Below are 22,987 nucleotides of genomic sequence, written 5' to 3'. Positions count from 1 at the left end.
ATGACACAGTGGTAGGCTTGATCACCGACAACGACGATACAGCCTATGTGCAGGAGGTCAGAGACCTGACCATGTGGTATAACCTCTCCCTAAATGTGATCAAGACAAAGGAGATGATTGTGGACTACAGGAAAAAGAAGACCGAGCACGCCCCAATTCTCATCGAGGGGGCTGAAGTGGAGCAGGTTGACAGCTTCAAGTTCCTTGGCGTCCACATCATCAACAAATTAACATGGTCCAAGCAGACCAAGACAGTCGTGAAGAGGGCACGACAACACCTATTCCCCCTCTGGAGACTGAAAAGATTCGGCATTGGTCCTCAGATCCTCAAAAAGATTTTACAGCTGCACCATTGAGAGCATCCTGATGGGTTTCATCACTGCCTGGTATGGCAACTGCTCAGCCTCCGACCGCAAGGCACTACAGAAGGTAGTGCGTATGGCCCAGTACATCACCGGGGCCAAGCTTCCTGCCTTCCAGGAACTCTATACCAGGTTGTGTCAGAGGAAGGCCCTAAAAATCGTCAAAGACTCCAGCCACCCTAGTCATAGACTGTTCTCTCTGCTACCGCATGGCAAGCAGTACCGGAGGACCAAGTCTAGGTCCAAGAGGCTTCTAAACAGCTTCTACCCCCAAGCCTTAAGACTCCAGAACAGCTAATCAAATGGCTACCCAGACTGATGCTACTACTCTCTGTTATTATCTATGCATAGCCACTTATACAACCCTACCTGCATGTCCATAATTATCTCAATTACCTCGACACCGGTGCCCCCCACACATTGACTTTGTACCGCTACTCCCTGTATATAGCCCCGATATTGTTATTTACTGCTGCTCTTTAATTATTTGTTTTTCTTATCTCTTATTTTTTTAATTTTATTTTTTAAATGTATTTTCTTAAAACTGCATTGTTGATTAAGTCAGTAAGCATTTCACTGTAAGGTGTTGTATTCGGCGCATGTGACAAATAAAATTGGATTTGATTTCATGTCATTTATTGAGTGTAAACTGGACTGTGAATAGGTTGATGTGAAGCAGGATGACTTCTGACACATCACCCTTCGTTCTAGACCAGCGTTGTAGTCATTAGGGCACACTGTGGCAATCCATTTAAAAATGAAAACAAGTGGTTCCTGTTGGACAAGTCCAGGTAGTCCCTCCCTGCTCCCTGTTTCAGTCCATGTTCTCCCGTTTGGTGCCTAATGAACACAACCCTGGCTGCTTCACATGACCAGCCCCTGTTGCTAAGCAGCCAGTTCAGGTCGAGCTATTTTAATGGCTGACACTAGATCACCCATATTCTAATTACATTGGCTGGAGAAGCGGCATCCACCGCTAAAATGATAACCTGCTTATTCAATTCATTGACTGAATGCGCACATGTAATGACTACCATATTATTACATGCATTCATGAAAGGATGGATGCGGCTGGGCCTGGGGGACCTTCAAATATAATTTATATAATACTACAAAAAAAATATCTTTGAGCTCTAGGCATCTCATTATAGTCGCTATAATATGCAATGGTTGAAACTCAATGTTAAATCTCCCTACCATCATATCTAAGCCAATATGACAGCAATGTCGATGAGAATTCGCAAATCAACTTGATTGACTCGCCTCTCGTCATGATTGTCCATCGTTAGGGCCGTTTGCATTAGGGTCGTCAGATTTTAAAAAAATCCCAAACCTAGCTCAAATTTTAGACAGATTAAAACGAGAGTACAGCGTCGATAACGTGACCATTAGATTTAGATACATTTGGACTGGATACGTTTGTAGGCTCAACAGTTTTTATTGAATTCACAATGTTTGGCTCTCACGTGTATATTTCTGGCCAATAAAAACCAAGGATGTGCTGCTACCCTTTCAGACCAATTTCAGAGTTCTAAAACCAGTCGAGCAATTTGGTTGCTGCGCAACAATAGCAGCTAGCTAGTAGAAAGCTAGCAGCTTTAGGTAGATAGCTAACACCAGTTGGATGAGAAGCAAAATAAAATAACTAGCTAGATATATTTCGCTATGTAAGGTTCTCATATGGCTGAAGACAGTCATCCGTGAAAACTGCTGACCTGGACTGCGGCGTAATCAGAGCACGAACAAATAAGTTAGCGAACATCCTTGGCTGCTATTATAGCCAGTTAGATACACACACACACGTTGGTAACTTTGGGGAAACTGCCACGTTGCTAATTATAATACATGCACACACCAGACAGACCGGTTGCTGTTAGAAGATCAAGAGCAAATTCTAGCCCTTACCTATGTTATGTTACCTTACCTTATGCAATAATTCCCTTCACTCCCTGCTCTGTCTATGACATTTTCTTCTTGTCATTATAATACACAGTTACACGTTTTGATCAACACAGAGTCAAGTTACTTTTCAATGTGGTTCCAAAAACCTGACGTCTCTATCCACAAGTGAAAAGTAGCAGGGAAGCAATTTGCACATGAAGCATCCAGGTAAAACAACATAATGATAATTGCTTTTTTTTTGCACGCAGTCAAAAGAAAACGCCATGCTGCTAACACATTCCTGTAAATCTTAGAGAGGATCTCATGTTAAATACCGTTGAAGTAATATGGCTACTGGTTCATCTGCCTCACCTAAAGCCAATTCTTGTGGGAAGCTGCTATATACCACCAAGTGCTAACAGTCAGTATCTGGATAACGTGTGAAATGCTTAATAATGTGATAACAGAGAGGTAGATTCTATGGGTGATTTAAATATCCACTGGCTTTCATTAAGCTGCCCAATTAGGCTGTGTAATGAGGAGCAAACAGATGCTGAACTTGACACATTGATGAAATTGCTTATTCCAGTTACTAATAAGCATGCACCCAGTAAGAAAATGACTGAAAACTATTCAACTCTAGTGGATTGATGAAGAATTGAACAATTGTATGGTTGAGAGGGATGACGCAAAAGGAATGGCAAATAAGTCTGGCGGCACAACCACTTGGCAAAAGTATTGCAAATGTATCAAGAATCAAGGTAAGACCCAAGTACAGAATGTGTTGAAGTAACAATGTTTATTACAGCAACATGGTGCAGGCAAATGACCGGTCAAGGCAGGCAGGGGTCTATAATCCAGAGTAGACGCAACGGTACAGGATGGCAGGCAGGCAGAGTGGTAGGCAGGTGGGCTCAGAGTCCGGACAGGCAAGGGTCAAAACCAGGAAGGCGAGGAAAAAAAGAGACTGGGGGAGGGCAGGAGCTGAGAGAACTGCTGGTTGACTTGAACAAACAAGACCAACTAGCAACAGACAGACTGAAAACACAGGTATAAACACAGAGAGGATAATGGGGAAGATGGGCGACACCTGGAGGGGGGTGGAGACAAGCACAAGGACAGGTTAAACAGATCAGTGCGTGACAAAATTGAGAAATCGTGTGACTAAACTGAATAAAAAGAAGACACTACACTATCAAACAAAGATAAATGACATCGCAGTGCTAGCTGTGCCACCAGAGACTCTGGGTTCGCGCCCAGGCTCTGTCGCAGCCGGCCGTGACCGGGAGGTCCATGGGGTGACGCACAATTGGCCTAGCGTCGTCCAGGTTTGGGAGGGTTTGGCCGGTAGGGATATCCTTGTCTCATCACACACTAGCGACTCCTGTGGCGGGCCGGGCGCAGTGCGCGCTAACCAGGTCGCTGGGTGCACAGTGTGTCCTCCGACACATTGGTGTGGCTGGCTTCCGGGTTGGATGCGCTGTGTTAAGAAGCTGTGCGGCTTGGTTGGGTTGTGTTTCGGAGGACGCATGGCTTTTGACCTTCGTCTCTCCCGAGCCCGTATGGGAGTTGTAGCGATGAGACAAGATAGTAACTATTGGACACCACGAAATTGGGGAGAAAACAGGGTAAAAAAATAAAATAATAATAATTTTAATTTTGAGAAAAAAGGCAAACTCAGCTTAGTCATTCATTTAATCAGATGGCTCATTCATCACAAAACCGACTGATATTGCCAACTCATTGACATTATTAGCAAACTTAGGCATGACATGCTACCAAAAAATGTTGACACTACTGACCAAATTATGAAAGCCAAGCATTGTAATTTTGAATTCCGTAAACTGAGTGTGGAAGAGGTGAAAACATTATTCTTGTCTATCAACAATGACAAGCCACTCTGGTCTGACAACTTGGAGGGGAAATTACTGAAGCTAATAGCTGATGTTATTGCCACTCCTATTTGCCATATTTTCTATTTATCTATCTATTCTATCTATTTTCTGTGTTCCCCCTCATCAATCTAGACACAATAGCCATAATGACAAAGTGAAAACCGGTTTTTAGACATTTTTGCAAATGTATTAAAAATAAAAAACAGAAATACCTTATTTACATGAGTATTCAGACCCTTTGCTATAAGACTAAATTGAGCTCAGGTGCATCATTTTTCCATGGATCATTCTTAATATGTTTCTACAACTTCATTGGAGTCCACCTGTGGTAAATTCAATTGATTCAACATGATTTGGAAAGGAACACACCTGTCTATATAATGTCCCACAGTTGACAGTGCATGTCAGACCAAAAACCAAGCCATCTGTCGAGGCACAGATCTGGGAAGGGTACCAAAAAATGTCTGCAGCATTGAAGGTCCCCGAGAACACATTGGCCTCCATCATTCTTAAATGGAAGAAGTTGGGAACCACAAAGACTTTATAGTGCTGGCCGCCCGGCCAAACTGACCAATCGGGGGAGAAGGGCCTTAGTCAGGGAGGTGACCAAGAACTCGATGGTCATTCTGACAGAGCTCCAGAGTTCCTCTGTGAAGATGGGAAACCCTTCCAGTAGGACAATGGTCTCTGCAGCACTCCACCAATCAGGCCTTTATGGTAGAGTAGCCAGATGGAAGCCACTTCTCAGTAAAAGGCACATGACGGCCTACTTGGAGTTTGACAAAAGGCACCGAAAGACTCTCAGACCATGAGAAACAAGATTTTCTGCTCTGATGAAACCAAGATTGAACTCTTTCGCCTGAATGCCAAGCATCACGTCTGGAGGAAACCTGACACCATCCCTACAGTGGAGCATGTTGGTGGCAGCATCATGCTGTGGGGATGTTTTTCAGTGGCAGGGACTAGGAGACTAGCCAGGATCGAGGGAAAGATGAAAGGAGCAAAGTACAGAGAGTTCCTTGATGAAAACCTGCTCCAGGACCTCAGACTGGAGGTTCACCTTCCAACAGGACAACAACCCTAAGCACACAGCCAAGACAATGCCGGAGTGGCTTTGGGACAAGTCTCTGAATGTCCTCGAGTGGCCCAGCCAGAGCCCTGATTTGAACCCGAACATCTCTGCAGAGATCTGAAAATAGCTGTGCTGCGACGCTCCCACCCAACCTGACAGAGCTTGAGAGGATCTGCAGAGAGAATGGGAGAAACTCCCCAAATACAGGTGTGCTGAGCTTGTAGCGTCATACCCAAGAAGACCCGAGGCCGTAAGTACAGAGTAAAGGGTCTGAATACATATAAATGTGATATTTCAGTTTTGTATTTTTTATGCGTCAACATTATGGGTTATTGCGTGTAGATTGATGAAGGAAAAAAACAATATAGGCTGTAAAGTAACAAAATGTGGAAAAAGTGAAGGGGTTTTAATACTTTCCGAATGCACTGTATAATATTCAATGAATACGTTTTATTGTAAATTTCATATTTTGTAAAAACTCACTATTGTTTATAGGTTATGTAGTACTAGGCCTTTGGGTGCCAAAGACATCGATTAAGACAGACCCCCACACCTCTCTGATTCAGAGGGGTTGGGTTAAATGCGGAAGACACACATTTCAGTTGAATACATTCAGTTGTACAACTGACGAGGTATCCCCTTTCTTCAGTAAACTTTAAAGCACATTTTCATGTCTTTAGTTAATGGGTACAAACTAACTATCTTAAGGTACTTTACGCTAGGCTGTTTGAGAATGTTTGACTCCTAAGCAACCTGCCTACACATTGTTGGAAGTACAACAGACATATATAGCTAATGTAGTAGGTCAAAGCTGTGTGCTTGAAAACCTTGGTAGTGCATGGGTGAAGAACGCATTGTGGTGGTCATGTGAATTTCCTTCCTTTTTCGGCTTCAGACCAATGCCTATTTCTCACTTAAAATATAGTTATTTGTTTTTAATATAATTCCATTGACTGATTAAATATATTCAAAGAGGGATGGGGTGTCTCTTTTATTAATTAAGAACACTTATTTATGTCTTTGGGAAATGGGATGAACACTTCAAAGCAGTCAGTTATGAGAGGAGCTTTTGATTTGGCAGAATTAGAGATAGGCAACCCCTAAATGACATAATCAAACGTACTTTACTCCATCATCTCTAGAGGAGGTTGAAAGGCAGAGCAGTAAGATAAGAGGCAAGGGGTAAACACATCTATCACATGTCTATTTACACTACATTGAAATGGGTACAATGTTTTCCAACACATTCGTTTACCAGGACCACATTAAATCCAGTGTCAGGTGTAAATGGACCGTCTTTAGAGCTTTTTTGAGAATTACGACAAAACCAGAGGCAGGTCCTTGTGAACCACATGCAGAGATTGCCTGTTGGTACATTTTCTTTATTGGCTTGTCAAATATGTTTACCACACACTGACAGATTGAAGTTGTGACATCAGGGACCCACTATATTACCAAAGGGTCTTTTGTATTCTGAGCTCTCACCACTGTGAAAAGCTTTCTATCGATTGGCAACAAACTAACAGAGAGGATTTAGTACTGAGGAGAAGCACAAGCCATTTCCCTGGATTGAATATTCAAACAGTTCTTATTTGTTTAGGGACAGATCAAAATTTACAGTGGGGAGGGGTGGTCCAAAATAGGGGAGGGTTGTCAAACTTTTTGTGTTCCTTTGGGGAGGGTTCTGTGATTTTCTGGGGAAGGGTAGTGCGTTTTTTCCCTGGTTTACATTTGCTCTTCTGCTAGTATTTTTCCTATAAACAGTGGCTTGATTTAATTTTGATATTACCCTAATAAAGTTTAGAAAAGTTTGAAGGTGTGGCTATTATTAAACTATAGTTACTGCAGGCCTTTGATATAAAGGCAGTGTGCTCCAACTCCGACAGTTGAACTTTAGATGAGGAAGGCTGTTTCAGGCCTACCATAGTCACTCTTACAATCTAACATTATAATGCTTATGTTTATAACAAATATTTGGATAGAAAATTAACGAATTTACCCTCCTTCTGTACATCTTTTTGGATACCAGACGAAGAGCTCAATGACTTTCAACGAGGCACCGTCATAGGATGCCACCTTTCCAGCAGTTTTCCAGTCAGTTCATCAAATTTATGCCTTGCTAGAGTTACTCCAGTCAACTGTAAGTGCTGTTATTGGGAAGTGGAAACATCTAGGAGCTCACGGCTCACGGCTCAGCCATGAAGGGGTAGACCACACAAGCTCGCAGAATGGGACTGCCGATTGCTGAAGCACGTAACACGTAAACATAATCTGACCTCAATTGCAACACTCGCTACCTAGTTGCAAACTGCCTCCGGATGCAACATCGGCGTCGGCTGGAGTGGTGTAAAGCTCGCCGCCATTGGACTCTGGAGCAGTGGAATCGCGTTCTCGGGAGTGATGAATCACGCTTCACCATCTGGGAGTACAACGGACGAATCTGGGTTTGGCGGATGCCAGGAGAACGCTGCCTGCCCCAATGCATAGTGCCCACTCTAATGTTTGATGGAGGCACACCATGGTTCACCTGCAGCACCAAACATCTAAATAATCTACGAGCCGAACAAGCTTGTAAGAATCGTACTTAAACTCCCCCTTATACTCATCTGGAGGTTGAATTTTGTCTCGATCTCTGTAATGTGTCTGTATCTAATTTAATTGTATACGCAAACCATGGTATTGAAGTACTGAAGTCAGTATGCTTTGTTTATTGGTTGCGTGGTGCATTGGCACAGAAACCTGTTGGTGGAAAATTTGTTGTATATATTTTAATATGGTATAACAATTTTTAAAATCGGATTTTCCCCCTAACTGATAATTGTCTGCGGCCAGATCTGATCATAGTGTAATGAAACAGGTAGGGAGAGTGAGCTTGTGTGTGTGGTGGTCGGTGAACCCTCAACTCTATGGCCCGTAGCCCTGTGTGGCATCGACTGTGCAACTAAAGCATGCTGAAGTGGCAAAGTCGACATCCACATTTATAATGTGGGTCGCTACACTTATTGTTATTTGTTGTTGTAAACATGAGTTCATTCTGAGGGTGTTCAATTTATTTTACAGTACAAGGGGAGGATCATGTGAAAATATTTTTTACTTTGGGGAGGGGGGTGCATTTTTTATGATGCCTTGAGTTGGACCCCCCCCCTCCCAGTAAAGTTCAATCTGTCCCTTATCATCTCTAAGAATAACTTTTTGGGTTGCACGTAACAATATCAACACAGCCCGCCATAGACCAACATGTACATTTGATGCGCCGTAGCCCTCTATTGAAATCCAATAGAGTCAACTGTCAAGACATATCTCCTCAACATGGAATGACTCTCATTAGTTAACAGCACAACCAAGAGTTAACCTTGAATGACCGCGTATGACTGCAGTGTGTTTGTGTTTTAGCAATTGCGGGAGAGTGTGTGTGCCTGCATCTTCACCAGTGTGTGCATGTGGGTGTGTGTGCCTGCATCTTCACCAGTGTGTGCATGTGGGTGTGTGTGCCTGCATCTTCACCAATGTGTGTGTGTGCCTGCATCTTCACTAGTGTGTGCATTTGTGTGTGTGTGTCCCAGCATCCCACTCAGCATTATATGTGTGGTCCCTGTCACATTAGCATTACTGATATGTGTGCTGTGTGCAGCATTACAGAGAATTAAGTGGCTGACTAACTTAAGCTGTCAGTGCTCTAATTAAAACAACTCTCTCTCAGGCTGATGGAGGAGCAATGGAAAGCTGCTATTTAAATACATTAAGGCCACATTCTGGACAAAAGGATTTCTTTAAGGTCAACTATCACGTTTCAGGTAAGACCCAGATGCAGACCCTCGAAGTAACAAAATGTATTACTAGTACCGGGGCAGGCAAAACGACAGGTCAGGGGCAGGCAGAGGTCAGTAATCCAGATAGAGTGTAAAAGGTCCAGAACGGCAGGCAGTCTCAGGGTCAGAGCAGGCAGGGGTCAATAATCCAGTGTGGTGTGGCAAGATACATAACTGCAGGCAGGCTCAGGGTCAGGGCAGGCAGAATGGTCAAAACCGTGAATCTAGAAAACAGGAACTAGAACAGACAGGCGCAAGGGGAAAACCGCCGGTAGGTTTCACGAAACAAAACGAACTGGCAACAGACAAACAGAGAACACAGGTATAAATACACAGGATAATGGGGAAGATTGGCGACACCTGGAGGGGGTTGGAGACAAGTACAAAGACAGGTGAAACAGATCAGGGTGTGACATTAACAGTGTCAAAACAGTTTGTTGTCATTCCTATATAGAATGATTTGTTTAGAACCCCTTATAATAATCATAATCGGTAACACTTATTTGGTTAGTCCATCTGTAGATGCTCTACAGACTATCTACCAACAATAAACATAGCCCTACCTTTATCCAGGCTCTAAACTTAACCCTTTACTTAACCCTAACCGTAACCTTAGCAAGCAGTTGCTTATCAACAGATAGAATGACCATCTGTAGTCCATCCATAGAATCTCTATCTGGGCTATCCAAATAAAGTGTGACCTCATAATCCGTTAGATTTCATGTTAACAGTTGTGTTTATGTTAAATGCACCAATGTGAATGTTAATTTACCGAATTGCCATTTGAATTAAGATTGTCAAAGAAAGTTGACTTCATCGGTGAGATCCTATTTTGTCTTAGCGAATATATTATGTAGGCTACAGACAACTATCCCCAGTGCACCCATTTCCCATAGTCACACAATGGTAGGTAAACCTCCTTATCTTATTCCAGTGCGACCAGAGGGAGACCATAGTCAGTAAGCTGTCCTTGTCACCAGCCTTATTATCAGTTAAACATGGATTTAGAGGCCCCTAGTGTATGCTTCAGCCACACATCCTCAGCCACTGTACAGAATACTGAGTTTGACTTTCAATATGAGAGTATAGGCTATGGACGATATGTGAGTCTGGGGGTTTAAAACTTATGACCCAGCAAAAGGTCCAACCAGTGTGAGCTATTACTGTGTCCAACACCATCCATGCCACACCATTCATTACTATCAATAACCATAATAATATTTGCACTGCACCTGGAATTGCTTTTCCTTTTTATATTTCAGTAGTATTTATGTTATGAAATGTGTGTGTGTGTGTGTACACCTGTGTGTGTGTAAGCGTTTCAACCATGTTTGAATACCGAAGGGACCCCCCCCCCAGCAGCCCGGCCTAGGCCCTGTAGTGAGTGGTCAGCAACCATGTTCCAGTGATATTAGTGAATTGATTTATATGTTGAGAAACACTGTGCACTCCCTCTAATAGAGCTTTAAGACAGGATGATGGAGAACTCCTCTGGATAGACTGCATTGCTGCATTTCTCCACCGTTAAAAGCAGCTGAATTTATTGTCGCTCTGATGTGATGAATTAAGCGCTCAGGCAAATTTAGCTTGTGACCTTTCTCATTCTAATCAACAAAGCAGGCGGCCAAGCTAAATATGTATACCCACACTGATCCCTCAGAACAGGTGTGTTTGGTTCAATAGAAGAGGCAAATCAACATCGGGCTTGGGTCACAGTTCCATATTTCACCTATTTGAGAAAGCCATACCGAAAGCAGTCAATGAAGCTATAGGATACTGTAGCCTGCCAAACAACATTCTGGTGACTTTAAGCCAATTAAGGACCCAAAATCAGCCCAGTCTATTTGCATATGGACCACATATACAATACCGCTGATTGGCTGGTAGATAATTGGACCCCCTCAGCCAGATGACAACAGACTGATTGACCTGCGTTGACATTCTCGACATTGTCGGACTAAGTCCTCCTCCCGCTTAGAGAAATCACAGCCAATCAGCCAGAGATATGCAAAGGCACATGTGGAGGATCTTGAGAGGTGAGACCGTAAGGGACGGGACCAGCTGCCCTAACAGGCCACCCTGTCTTGATCTGATTGAAACCATCCACTCTGTAGAAGAGAGGCACCAGAGAGCCCAGACATGACTCATTTCGAGAACTAAAATTGCTTTCACTTGAAAAGGCAAGACAGTGTTACGAAACAAACCCCTCGCAGTGTGAGAAGTTAAGTTAGTCTGTCCCCAAAAAATGGAATGGGGAGGAAGCAGCAAAACGTTTGGCCCCACCGTCGCTACCGTCTGCACTTCTCCTGCTTTAAAACAAACCCCTTGTTTGTCAATATTGTTGTGGCTCTCGACTTGTAGCCCTTGTGAATGCACCGGTAAAACTGGAAATAAAATCGGAGTCCCGTAGTCACACTCTCCATCTCTTACGGGTTTCTCTGAGTGAAGGGGCCACTTGCCACTCTCTCCATCTTCGGAGCTGGTCTGTGCCACAGGGAGCGGATTTCTTATTTGTTGCATCAGTGATTCGGACTGAGCTGAGAGAAGAGGAGGAGGAGGTGGAAAAGAGCGGATTCTAGGCAGAAGGGGGGCCTCCAGGACTAGCAGTGTCCCTGACCTTCAGGAACTTTATTGGCTTTCACAAATGGCTCTGCAGGGTGTCGTCTCCAGCTAGCCTTAGCCACTACTGGCCCGACGCCACCTCCACCACCACTAACCCCTTTAATGATTACAGCTATAGGCCCGGTTTACCATATCTGAACCGGAGCTGAAGCCATCATAACGTGGGCGCAGCACTTTTCTGTAGCATCTTGCAGTTACTTTACGTCTTGTTAACAAAAAAAATCTATCACTTGTTTGTTTTCAGCCTTCATATGAACCTGCTGGGTCTGCATAGGCCTACAATTAGTTATTTATTGAGAATGTTTAAACATAATGACCTGATAATCGCTGACTACCACTGGTACAAATAGCTCGTCCTTTGGATGGACGCCAGCCTTCGGTATAGCAGCAAAGAAACTAACATAGATGACTCTATCATTTTTGCCTGGTGACCTTTCTGGCTTTCTCCTCCCCTTCTCCCTACTCCTCTCAACGCCTTCTCCTCTACCTCTCGCCATAATCTGTGTGGTTCCATTCTTACCCATTCTCTACCTCCTCTCGCTGTCCTTCTCTACATCCCGTTCTCTCTCCTCTTTCCTCCCTTTGTCTCTCTCACTCCCTCTCTCCCACACTATCTCTCCCCCTCCTTCCCTTTATCCCCTCCTTCTTTCTCTCCCCCTCTATCGCTCCCTTCCTTTCTCTCCCTCCCTCTCTCAGGAGAATTATTCATAGAGGGACTCTGAATAGGGTTTCAAGGTTAAGTGGCAGTGTGTTCGGCGGTCGTGCTGAGTTGTGCACTCTGTGTCTGTTTTCTATGGACTGTGGGGGGTTGGCTGGGAGACAGCCTATCACATCGTCGCACAACAAACAGGGGGGCTGTGCCTGGCCTGGAGTGAGAAACACAATAAGAGGCAATCAATAGGTTTCAATATGGCCCGCCGCAGGCTGGAAATGAAACTCAATTTTATTTCGCAATCTGGTGCATTTATTAGATGAGCGGATATTGATGGAGAAAATAGCCCTGGTGGTGCTCTGTCCAATACACACACGACCTGGGTCTGGTTTATAGGCAGATTTCTTGAGCCAAGACGAGATGAGAGACAGTGTCTTTTATTAATGGATGCTGTACTGTAAATAGATCCTTATACAAATACTATGTCGATGTATACAAAACATCAATTAGATTAGATACTTCTCAGAAAAGTCACAGTTGCCACCTTCCCTTCCTCACTCCCCACTGGTTGAATCAAAGTTGTTTCCACGTCATTTCAATGAAATTACGTTGACTCAACGTGGAATAGACATTGAATTGACGTCTGTGCCCATTGGGTCATCTGACGTCTGTTTTTTTTTTTACTAGTCTTTCCTCCTAACCCTTCAAGCATATACCTGTAGACAGCAACCAAAGTAGAGACCTTCCTTCCATGTAGTGACTTTGGCTAAATCAAGAGTCACAGCCCCACAGCAGATGCTGGAAGAGAACGTCCATCCCACAGATCCCGCAGGGCCTATCAGGAGTTAACACGGTTAAAGTGGATCAAGGCTGATTGTGCCTAATTCACCAGTTAAGTAATCAGAAATACTATAGCAGATGGTGCTCTGCTCTCCATCCACTATCCCGTTCTATACTTTGCTTTCATCCTCCTCTCTCTGCCCCCCCCCAGTTCCCCACCACCACCGCACACACACTTTCCCTCTCTCTATCAACCAAGGACAGGGTCGGGGGGTCGAGATGTGTGGATGGTGCTTGTATGTGTCTGGCTGTGCTGTTGGGCACCAAGATATGGTGTTATTACAGGGCCCGGGGTCTGTGGTGGTGGTGGTGTCAGTGACTGTGGTGATGGGATTGGTTGTGAATGCAGCTATTGGTTGTGTTTATTGGTTGTGGTATAAAGTTAAGGTAAAAAAAAGCTGCATGTTTAAGTCATGTCAGGGATAAGTTTATAATAATTCTTTGTCCTCCAAACACGACAGGTTGAGTTTTTACCAAAAAGTTCAATTTGGTTTCATCTGACCATATGGCATTCTCCCAATCTTCTTCTGGATCATCCAAATGCTCTCTAGCAAACTTCAGACAGGCTTGGACATGTACTGGCTTAAGCAGGGGGACACTGCAGGATTTGAGTCCCTGGCGGCATAGTGTGTTACTGATGGTAGGCTTTGTTACTTTGATCCCAGCTCTCTGCAGGTCATTCACTAGGTCCCGCCGTGTGGTTCTGGGATTTTTGCTCACCGTTCTTGTGATCATTTTGACCCCACGGGATCTTGCGTGGAGCCCCAGATCGAGGGAGATTATCAGTGGTCTTGTATGTCTTCCATTTCCTAATACTTGCTCCCACAGTTGATTTCTTCAAACCAAGCTGCTTACCTGTTGTAGATTCAGTCTTCCCAGCCTGGTGCAGGTCTACAATTTTGTTTCTGGTGTCCTTTGACAGCTCTTTGGTCTTGGCCATAGTGGAGTTTGGAGTGTGACGGTTTGAGGTTGTGGACAGGTGTCTTTTATACTGATAACAAGTTCAAACAGGTGCCATTAATACAGGTAACGAGTGGAGGACAGAGGAGCCTCTTAAAGAAGAAGTTACAGGTCTGTGAGAGCCAGAAATATGGCTTGTTTGTAGGTGACCAAATACTTATTTTCCACCATAATTTGCAAATTAATTAATTAAAAATCCTACAATGTGATTTTCTGGATTTTTTTCTCATTTTGTCTGTCATAGTTGAAGTGTACCTATGATGAACATTACAGGCCTCTCCCATCTTTTTAAGTTGGAGAACTTGCACAATTGGTGGCTGACTAAATACTTTTTTGCCACACTGTATAGGACAAAACACACATCACAACAAGAGAGACAACCCAACACTAAATAAAGAGACCTAAGCCAATCACATAGCAAGGCAGCAACACATGACAACACAGCATGGTAGCAACACAACATAACAACATGGTAGCAACACAACATAACAACATGGTAGCAGCACAAAACATGGTTTTGTTTTGGAGGTGTTCAGAACAAGGTTATGGGTAGAGAAAGCTTGTTGGACACTAAGAAAGCTTTGTTGTAGACCATTGTATCACACAATCCGGGGAGGGGCCAGCTGAGTATAAATGGATGAGACAGCTTCCTACTGCCTGAGCTATGTTGTTGATGTAAATTGAGAAGAGCATGGGGTCTAGGATAGAGCCATGGGGTTCTTCCTTGTTGACAGGCAGTGGCTGAGACAGCAGATTCTCTGACTTTATACACTGCACTCTTTGAGAGAGGTAGTTGGCAAACCAGGCCAAAGACTCCTCAGAGACACCAATACTCTTTAGCCGGCCCACAAGAATGGAATGGTCTACCGTATCAAAAGCTTTGGCCAAGTCAATAAAAATAGCAGCACAATATTGCTTAGAATCAAGGGCAATGGTGACGTCATTGAGGACCTTTAAGGTTGCAGTGACACATCCATAACCTGAGCGGAAACCAGATTGCATAACCGAGAGAATACTATAGACATCAAGAAAGTCAGTCAGTTGATTATTGACAAGTTGTTCCAACATTTTTGATAAACAGGGCAAAATAGGAGGAGGGTTTATTCTCCAGGTCTTTAACCGTTTTCCAGAACTTCTTGGGGTTAGACCCACAGAGAGAGAACTGCTCCTTAAAGTAACTAACTTTGGCCTGAGTGCACTTATTTCTCATTTGCCTGAACGATAGCCAGTCAGCCTGAGTATGCGTGTGCCAAGCCTTTCGCCAAATGCAATTCTTGAGGTGGAATAACTCTGCAAGATCACGGTCGAACCAGGGGGCTGAACCTGTTTTTAATTATCCTTTTCTTTATGGGGGCGTGTTTGTTAACAATACCACTGAAAATATTTAGAAAAGAAGGTCCAGGCATCTTCGACAGAGGGGATCAAGCTGATTCTGTACCATTTTACAGTGCGAAAGGACAGTGTGAAAAGGAAATATCAGAGAAACCACAGTGTGCAGTTTGTTCCGGCCTGTGACGTGAATCAGGTATAATGGTCCCCATGACGCACTGTATCTAAAGTCTGACTGGGACTCATCAGGTTGGGGTTTGTCCAACAGATACCTGTCTCCATCTGTAACCCAGCATGCATCTCTTTAGAAATCTAATCGCACATTAAGGGACAACAACCTTGAGATCCAAACAAGTCTCCCTCCATAGAACTCCCCATTACTAATCTGTTGTCAGGGAGGGACACCAATATGGTGAGTTAGGGGAGGAGGCGGCGGAGTGAGTTACCGATGTGAACTCTCATCCTGTCCGTGCTCATTTTCAGCATCAAATTACCTCGCGAGTGCATCACCGTGCAATAACTGTAAATCACCAAATGAGAAGAAATTATTTAGCCATTTCTAAAGGTCAAAAGAGCTCAGCCGATGAATTACAAGGTAGGGGATCTAACTGAAGCAAAAGACTAATTAGAAGACATCAATAACCAAGCGTGGGGGAGAGCTGTCCACGGCCGACAGACCAAAGGTTAATAGATAAAAGGATAGCGATCCCACTCCATGGGTTTTCAGTGACACCCGCTTTGACTCGGAATATTCAACGACTTGTATTCATCCCTTTGACATGTTGTCAAAATGGAAATCTATCATTTGAATTGAAAGCAGTCAAGCACTTGCTTTCATAAGTGAGTGTGAGAGAGGGTGTTTGTGATTTTTTGTCATAGACAGGTGTTCTCTGTCGGCCGGGTGGATGCAACTTGAGAGTGTCATTTTGGAAGATATTATACATAATTTTTTCCTCCCCCTGGTTGTTACAGCGACTGCTTGACTGGTTGAGAGAGGAAATGATTTGTACAGCTGAATGAGTAAGCCACTGATGAGAAGTAAGGCTAATTAGAATCGTTTCTGTGATTGTAGTTCTTGGCACCTTTAAATATTTAATTAGTTAATGTTATATCATTGTATTAATTTTCTCCACAGAGCAGTGAAGATCACTTCTCCTGGGTATTTTGGCGGCGCAAAAAAAGATTAGACTTATCAACCACATATTCATGATGTGATTATCCTTGCTGATTTACGCGTGAAATACTAGATATGGTCTGTGGTTTGTGTGTTACACAGGGGAATGCAAATCAATTGGATGTGCAATGTAGTAAACTGAATTTCAACCCAACAATGTCCCTCTCTTCAGTTGTGTTTGGGAAGACATGCGCAAGTCAAAGTGATTGTATTGTCAAGTCCGTTCTGTTGCTGGCTGAGTCTGTAGGGAGGTGAGAGAGACTGCATCTGAAGGGCCATTCTCCGAAGACGGACAGACATAACATTAGACATACACACATTCCCACAGGTGAGGGGATGACATAATGCATCAGCTGGGGGATATTGAATGCATGAAACCGGAGTGCTTGTCTGGAATGTGATTACCATTTTGATGACTCTTCTCATTTCTCCCTCTGCATTATCGATGAGATTTTCATTTGTTATATGTCTATCAGCTGTGATACATCGTATATTTTCTGATGAATCCAGTGCCTTTTTTCCTGGTCTAGCTAGTCATTGGCTTTCTCTTTCGTGTGCGATGACTGGGGAAAGCAGAGAATTCAAATGCCAGTCACATCATCTGAATATCACGGTTTAAAAGGTTACGTGTGGGCAGAGCCTGGAGCTGAGCAGTAGTCTGTGATTGTGCTTCAGGGAGAGACTCAAAGTCAGACCAGAACATGCTTCAGCAGCACAGAGGCAGGCCAGAACATCCTTCAGCAACACAGAGGCAGACCAGAACATCCTTCAGCAGCACAGAGGCAGACCAGAACATCCTTCAGCAGCACAGAGGCAGACCAGAACATCCTTCAGCAGCACAGAGGCAGGCCAGAACATCCTTCAGCAGCACAGAGGCAGACCAAAACATCCTTCAGCAGCACAGAGGCAGACCAGAACATCCTTCAGCAACACAGAGGCAGACCAGAACATCCTTCAGCAGCACAGAGGCAGACCAGAACATCCTTCAGCAGCACAGAGGCAGACCAGAACATCCTTCAGCAACACAGAGGCAGACCAGAACATCCTTCAGCAGCACAGAGGCAGACCAGAACATCCTTCGGCAGCACAGAGGCAGGCCAGAACATCCTTCAGCAGCACAGAGGCAGACCAGAACATCCTTCAGCAGCACAGAGGCAGACCAGGGATAGGGTATCAATACAGCTACTGATGGTAAATGACTGTTGTATTTCAAAAGTATTTCTTGTTAGTGAGAACAAAATGCTATACAGTAAACTGGAAAGTGGTGACAGTACTGATGGAAAATGAAATGGCCGCCATAAATAATGCCAATGTATTTACTGCCCTTGTAAAAAAATATGATGGAATACATTTGAATCCTGAATGCATAGTAAAATGAGTTGAAGGATATATGGCGGATGGATAACTGACTGTAATTGCGCCTTAGCAATAGGCCTTTCCTTTAAAGTGTGTATGTGGAGTAGTAAAGATACTCTTATCTATTGTAGAGGGGTGTTCAGACGGCTGACATACTGTATGGGAGTATTCCTTTAGAGGAAGTCATTGCTGCTACCCGCAAGGATAGCCAACCTGGCACTTGATGACCTTGTTGAATTCACTGGCACACTCTCACACTCTTGCTGAGACACACGTGCACAAGCGCACACACACACACATGGATGCGTACACACACTCGCATGCATGCACGCTCACATACACACACACACACACCAGCCAATAGATCTCAGTCTTCAGTGTTATCAGCAACCAGAAGCCACAGACAAGGAAGGTCTGTGAAGTACTGTCTACTCTACATCTACATAGATTCGGCTGTGTTCTACGATCCTCTCATGTTAACACACAGTTATCTATTTTCTGCCTCACACAGCTGCCCTTTACATCCTTTTATCGGGTAAAGATCACAGAATGTTATAAAAATCCCTCCATTCACAGAAAGCACAATACTTCCATCCACACCGTTTTGTGATCTTGGCATAATGATACACTCATCATTTGTGTGATTACGATCCCGATGATAGATCTGTCAGATGAAAATGAGTTTCCCTCACCTCGGCTACTGTACTGTAGCGCTGATATAAAAACAGCTCCTTTGAAACAAACCTAATTAAAAGAGGGTGGGCTGATGGGGAGTGTAATGAGAGAACCGGTGGTTGGTGGGGGAGATGGGAAAACGAGTTAAAAGGTTCCTGTTTTTGAAGAGCGAGAAGACCGTCTGACTGGTGGGGGACGCTCCCGTCATGGGAAGGAGCCAATCAGCTTGCGCTCTCCCTATGAGCCGCTTGGCAACAACCTCCTCGGGCAAAGGCAAGCTTCTGTGTGTGGGAGGAGTGTGTGCGCGTGTTAATCATACGACAGCCAGTACATGCCCCACTCCTCTGTATTCAGGTATTGTATGAGAGCCAGCTGTTTAATGCACTCAGGTTAGACAAAACACACACAGGCACAGGCGCGCGCACACACACACTTTAATTTGTACTATAAAATGCATGATTCAGGGGTGACCACTTTCATCCCATGATTGACAGATAAATGGACGACCTCATGAATTTATAATGAAGGTCCAGCTATAAGTAGACATGGCACTACGGTCTGTATAGTTGGGACCAGAATATACAATGAACCTTTACAAGCTCCAGTATAAACTGATAGTCCCATATGGAAAACATAAAGAAGAATTGAACAAGACTCTTATGTTCTACCTGCAGCGAAGACACGTACAAGATTTATAGAAGATTCTTGTGATAGCTGACTTACTGTTTGTTTTGCATTCAAAATCAAAGAATATGTACATAAGGATATATGAATGAGTGATGGTACAGGGCAGCATACAGTAGATGGTATCGAGTACAGTATATACATATGAGATGAGTATGTAGACAAAGTAAACAAAGTGGCGTAGTTAAAGTGGCTAGTGATACATGTATTACATAAGGATGCAGTCGATGATATAGAGTACAGTATATACGTATGCATATGAGATGAATAATGTAGGGTAAGTAACATTATATAAGGTAGCATTGTTTAAAGTGGCTAGTGATATATTTACATCATTTCCCATCAATTCCCATTATTAAAGTGGCTGGAGTTGGGTCAGTGTCAATGACAGTGTGTTGGCAGCAGCCACTCAATGTTAGTGGTGGCTGTTTAACAGTCTGATGGCCTTGAGATAGAAGCTGTTTTTCAGTCTCTCGGTCCCAGCTTTGATGCACCTGTACTGACCTCGCCTTCTGGATGATAGCGGGGTGAACAGGCAGTGGCTCGGGTGGTTGATGTCCTTGATGATCTTTATGGCCTTCCTGTAACATCGGGTGGTGTATGTGTCCTGGAGGGCAGGTAGTTTGCCCCCGGTGATGTGTTGTGCAGACCTCACTACCCTCTGGAGAGCCTTACGGTTGAGGGCGGAGCAGTTGCCGTACCAGGCGGTGATACAGCCCGCCAGGATGCTCTCGATTGTGCATCTGTAGAAGTTTGTGAGTGCTTTTGGTGACAAGCCGAATTTCTTCAGCCTCCTGAGGTTGAAGAGGCGCTGCTGCGCCTTCTTCACGACGCTGTCAGTGTGAGTGGACCAATTGAGTTTGTCTGTGATGTGTATGCCGAGGAACTTAAAACTTGCTACCCTCTCCACTACTGTTCCATCGATGTGGATAGGGGGGTGTTCCCTCTGCTGTTTCCTGAAGTCCACAATCATCTCCTTAGTTTTGTTGACGTTGAGTGTGAGGTTATTTTCCTGACACCACACTCCTCTAGGCCGTCTTGTCGTTGTTAGTAATCAAGCCTACCACTGTTGTGTCGTCCGCAAACTTGATGATTGAGTTGGAGGCGTGCGTGGCCACGCAGTCGTGGGTGAACAGGGAGTACAGGAGAGGGCTCAGAACGCACCCTTGTGGGGCCCCCGTGTTGAGGATCAGCGGGGAGGAGATGTTGTTGACTACCCTCACCACCTGGGGGCGGCCCGTCAGGAAGTCCAGTACCCAGTTGCACAGGGCGAGGTCGAGACCCAGGGTCTCGAGCTTGATGACGAGCTTGGAGGGTACTATGGTGTTGAATGCCGGGCTGTAGTCGATGAACAGCATTCTCACATAGGTATTCCTCTTGTCCAGGTGGGTTAGGGCAGTGTGCAGTGTGGTTGAGATTGCATCGTCTGTGGACCTATTTGGGCGGTAAGCAAATTGGAGTGGGTCTAGGGTGTCAGGTAGGGTGGAGGTGATATGGTCCTTGACTAGTCTCTCAAAGCACTTCATGATGACGGAAGTGAGTGCTACGGGCGGTAGTCGTTTAGCTCAGTTACCTTAGCTTTCTTGGGAACAGGAACAATGGTGGCCCTCTTGAAGCATGTGGGAACAGCAGACTGGTATAGAGATTGATTGAATATGTCCGTAAACACACCGGCCAGCTGGTCTGCGCATGCTCTGAGGGCGCGGCTGGGGATGCCGTCTGGGCCTGCAGCCTTGCGAGGGTTAACACGTTTAAATGTCTTACTCACCTCGGCTGCAGTGAAGGAGAGACCGCATGTTTTCGTTGCAGGCCGTGTCAGTGGCACTGTATTGTCCTCAAAGCGGGCAAAAAAGTTATTTAGTCTGCCTGGGAGCAAGACATCCTGGTCCGTGACTGGGCTGGGTTTCTTCTTGTAGTCCGTGATTGACTGTAGACCCTGCCACATGCCTCTTGTGTCTGAGCCGTTGAATTGAGATTTTACTTTGTCTCTGTACTGACGCTTAGCTTGTTTAATAGCCTTGCGGAGGGAATAGCTGCACTGTTTGTATTCGGTCACGTTACCAGACACCTTGCCCTGATTAAAAGCAGTGGTTCGCGCTTTCAGTTTCACGCGAATGCTGCCATCAATCCACGGTTTCTGGTTAGGGAATGTTTTTATCGTTGCTATGGGAACGACATCTTCAACGCACGTTCTAATGAACTCGCACACCGAATCAGCGTATTCGTCAATATTTTTATCTGAAGCAATACGAAACATGTCCCAGTCCACGTGATGGAAGCAGTCTTGGGGTGTGGAGTCAGCTTGGTCGGACCAGCGTTGGACAGACCTCAGCGTGGGAGCCTCTTGTTTAAGTTTCTGTCTGTAGGCAGGGATCAACAAAATGGAGTCGTGGTCAGCTTTTCCGAAAGGGGGGCGGGGCAGGGCCTTATATGCGTCGCGGAAGTTAGAGTAACAATGATCCAAGGTTTTACCACCCCTGGTTGCGCAATCGATATGCTGATAAAATTTAGGGAGTCTTGTTTTCAGATTAGCTTTGTTAAATTCCCCAGCTACAATGAATGCAGCCTCCGGATAAATGGTTTCCCGTTTGCAAAGAGTTAAATAAAGTTCGTTCAGAGCCATCGATGTGTCTGCTTGGGGGGTATATATATGGCTGTGATTATAATCGAAGAGAATTCTCTTGGTAGATAATGCGGTCTACATTTGATTGTGAGGAATTCTAAATCAGGTGAACAGAAGGATTTGAGTTCCTGTATGTTTCTTTCATCACACCATGTCTCGTTAGTCATGAGGCATACGCCCCCGCCACTCTTCTTACCAGAAAGATGTTTGTTTCTGTCGGCACGATGCGTGGAGAAACCCGTTGGCTGCACCGCCCCGGATAGCGTCTTCCCAGTGAGCCATGTTTCCGTGAAGCAGAGAACGTTACAGTCTCTGATGTCCCTCTGGAATGCTACCCTTGCTCGGATTTCATCAACCTTGTTGTCAATAGACTGGACATTGGCAAGAAGAATGCTAGGGAGTGGTGCGCGATGTGCCCGTGTCCGGAGTCTGACCAGAAGACCGCTACGTTTCCCTCTTTTACGAAGTCGTTTTTTTGGGGGGTCGCTGCATGGAATCAATTCCGTTGACCTTGACCTGTTTGTAAGGCAGAACACAGGATCCGCGTCGCGGAAAACATATTCTTGGTCGTACTGATGGTGAGTTGACGCTGATCTTATATTCAGTAGTTCTTCTCGACTGTATGTAATGAAACCTAAGATGACCTGGGGTACTAATGTAAGAAATAACACGTAAAAAAACAAAAAACCATACAAGAGACGTGTAAACCAAGCCTTCTAAGGTGGGGAAATCACCACAGTCATGTATTTAAATCAAATCAAATGTATTTATAAAGCCTGTCACGCCCTGATCTGTTTCACCTGTCCTTGTGCTCGTCTCCACCCCCCCTCCCCACCCCAGGTGTCGCCCATCTTCCCTATTATCCCCTGTGTATTTATACCTGTGTTCTCTGTCTGTTTGTTGCCAGTTTGTCTTGACCGTTCAAAACCAGCGGTTTTCCTGTCAGCTCCTGTCGTTTCCCAGCCTCTATTTTTCTCGTCCTCCCGGTTTTGACCTTTGCCTGTCCTGACCCTGTACCCGCCCGCCTGACCTCTCTGTCTGACCCTGAGCCTG

This window comes from Oncorhynchus keta, chromosome 13 (genome assembly GCF_023373465.1).
Source record: "Oncorhynchus keta strain PuntledgeMale-10-30-2019 chromosome 13, Oket_V2, whole genome shotgun sequence".
Lineage (NCBI taxonomy): Eukaryota > Metazoa > Chordata > Actinopteri > Salmoniformes > Salmonidae > Oncorhynchus > Oncorhynchus keta.
The sequence above is the reverse complement of the archived record's forward strand: the minus strand, read 5'-3'. Positions refer to the sequence as shown.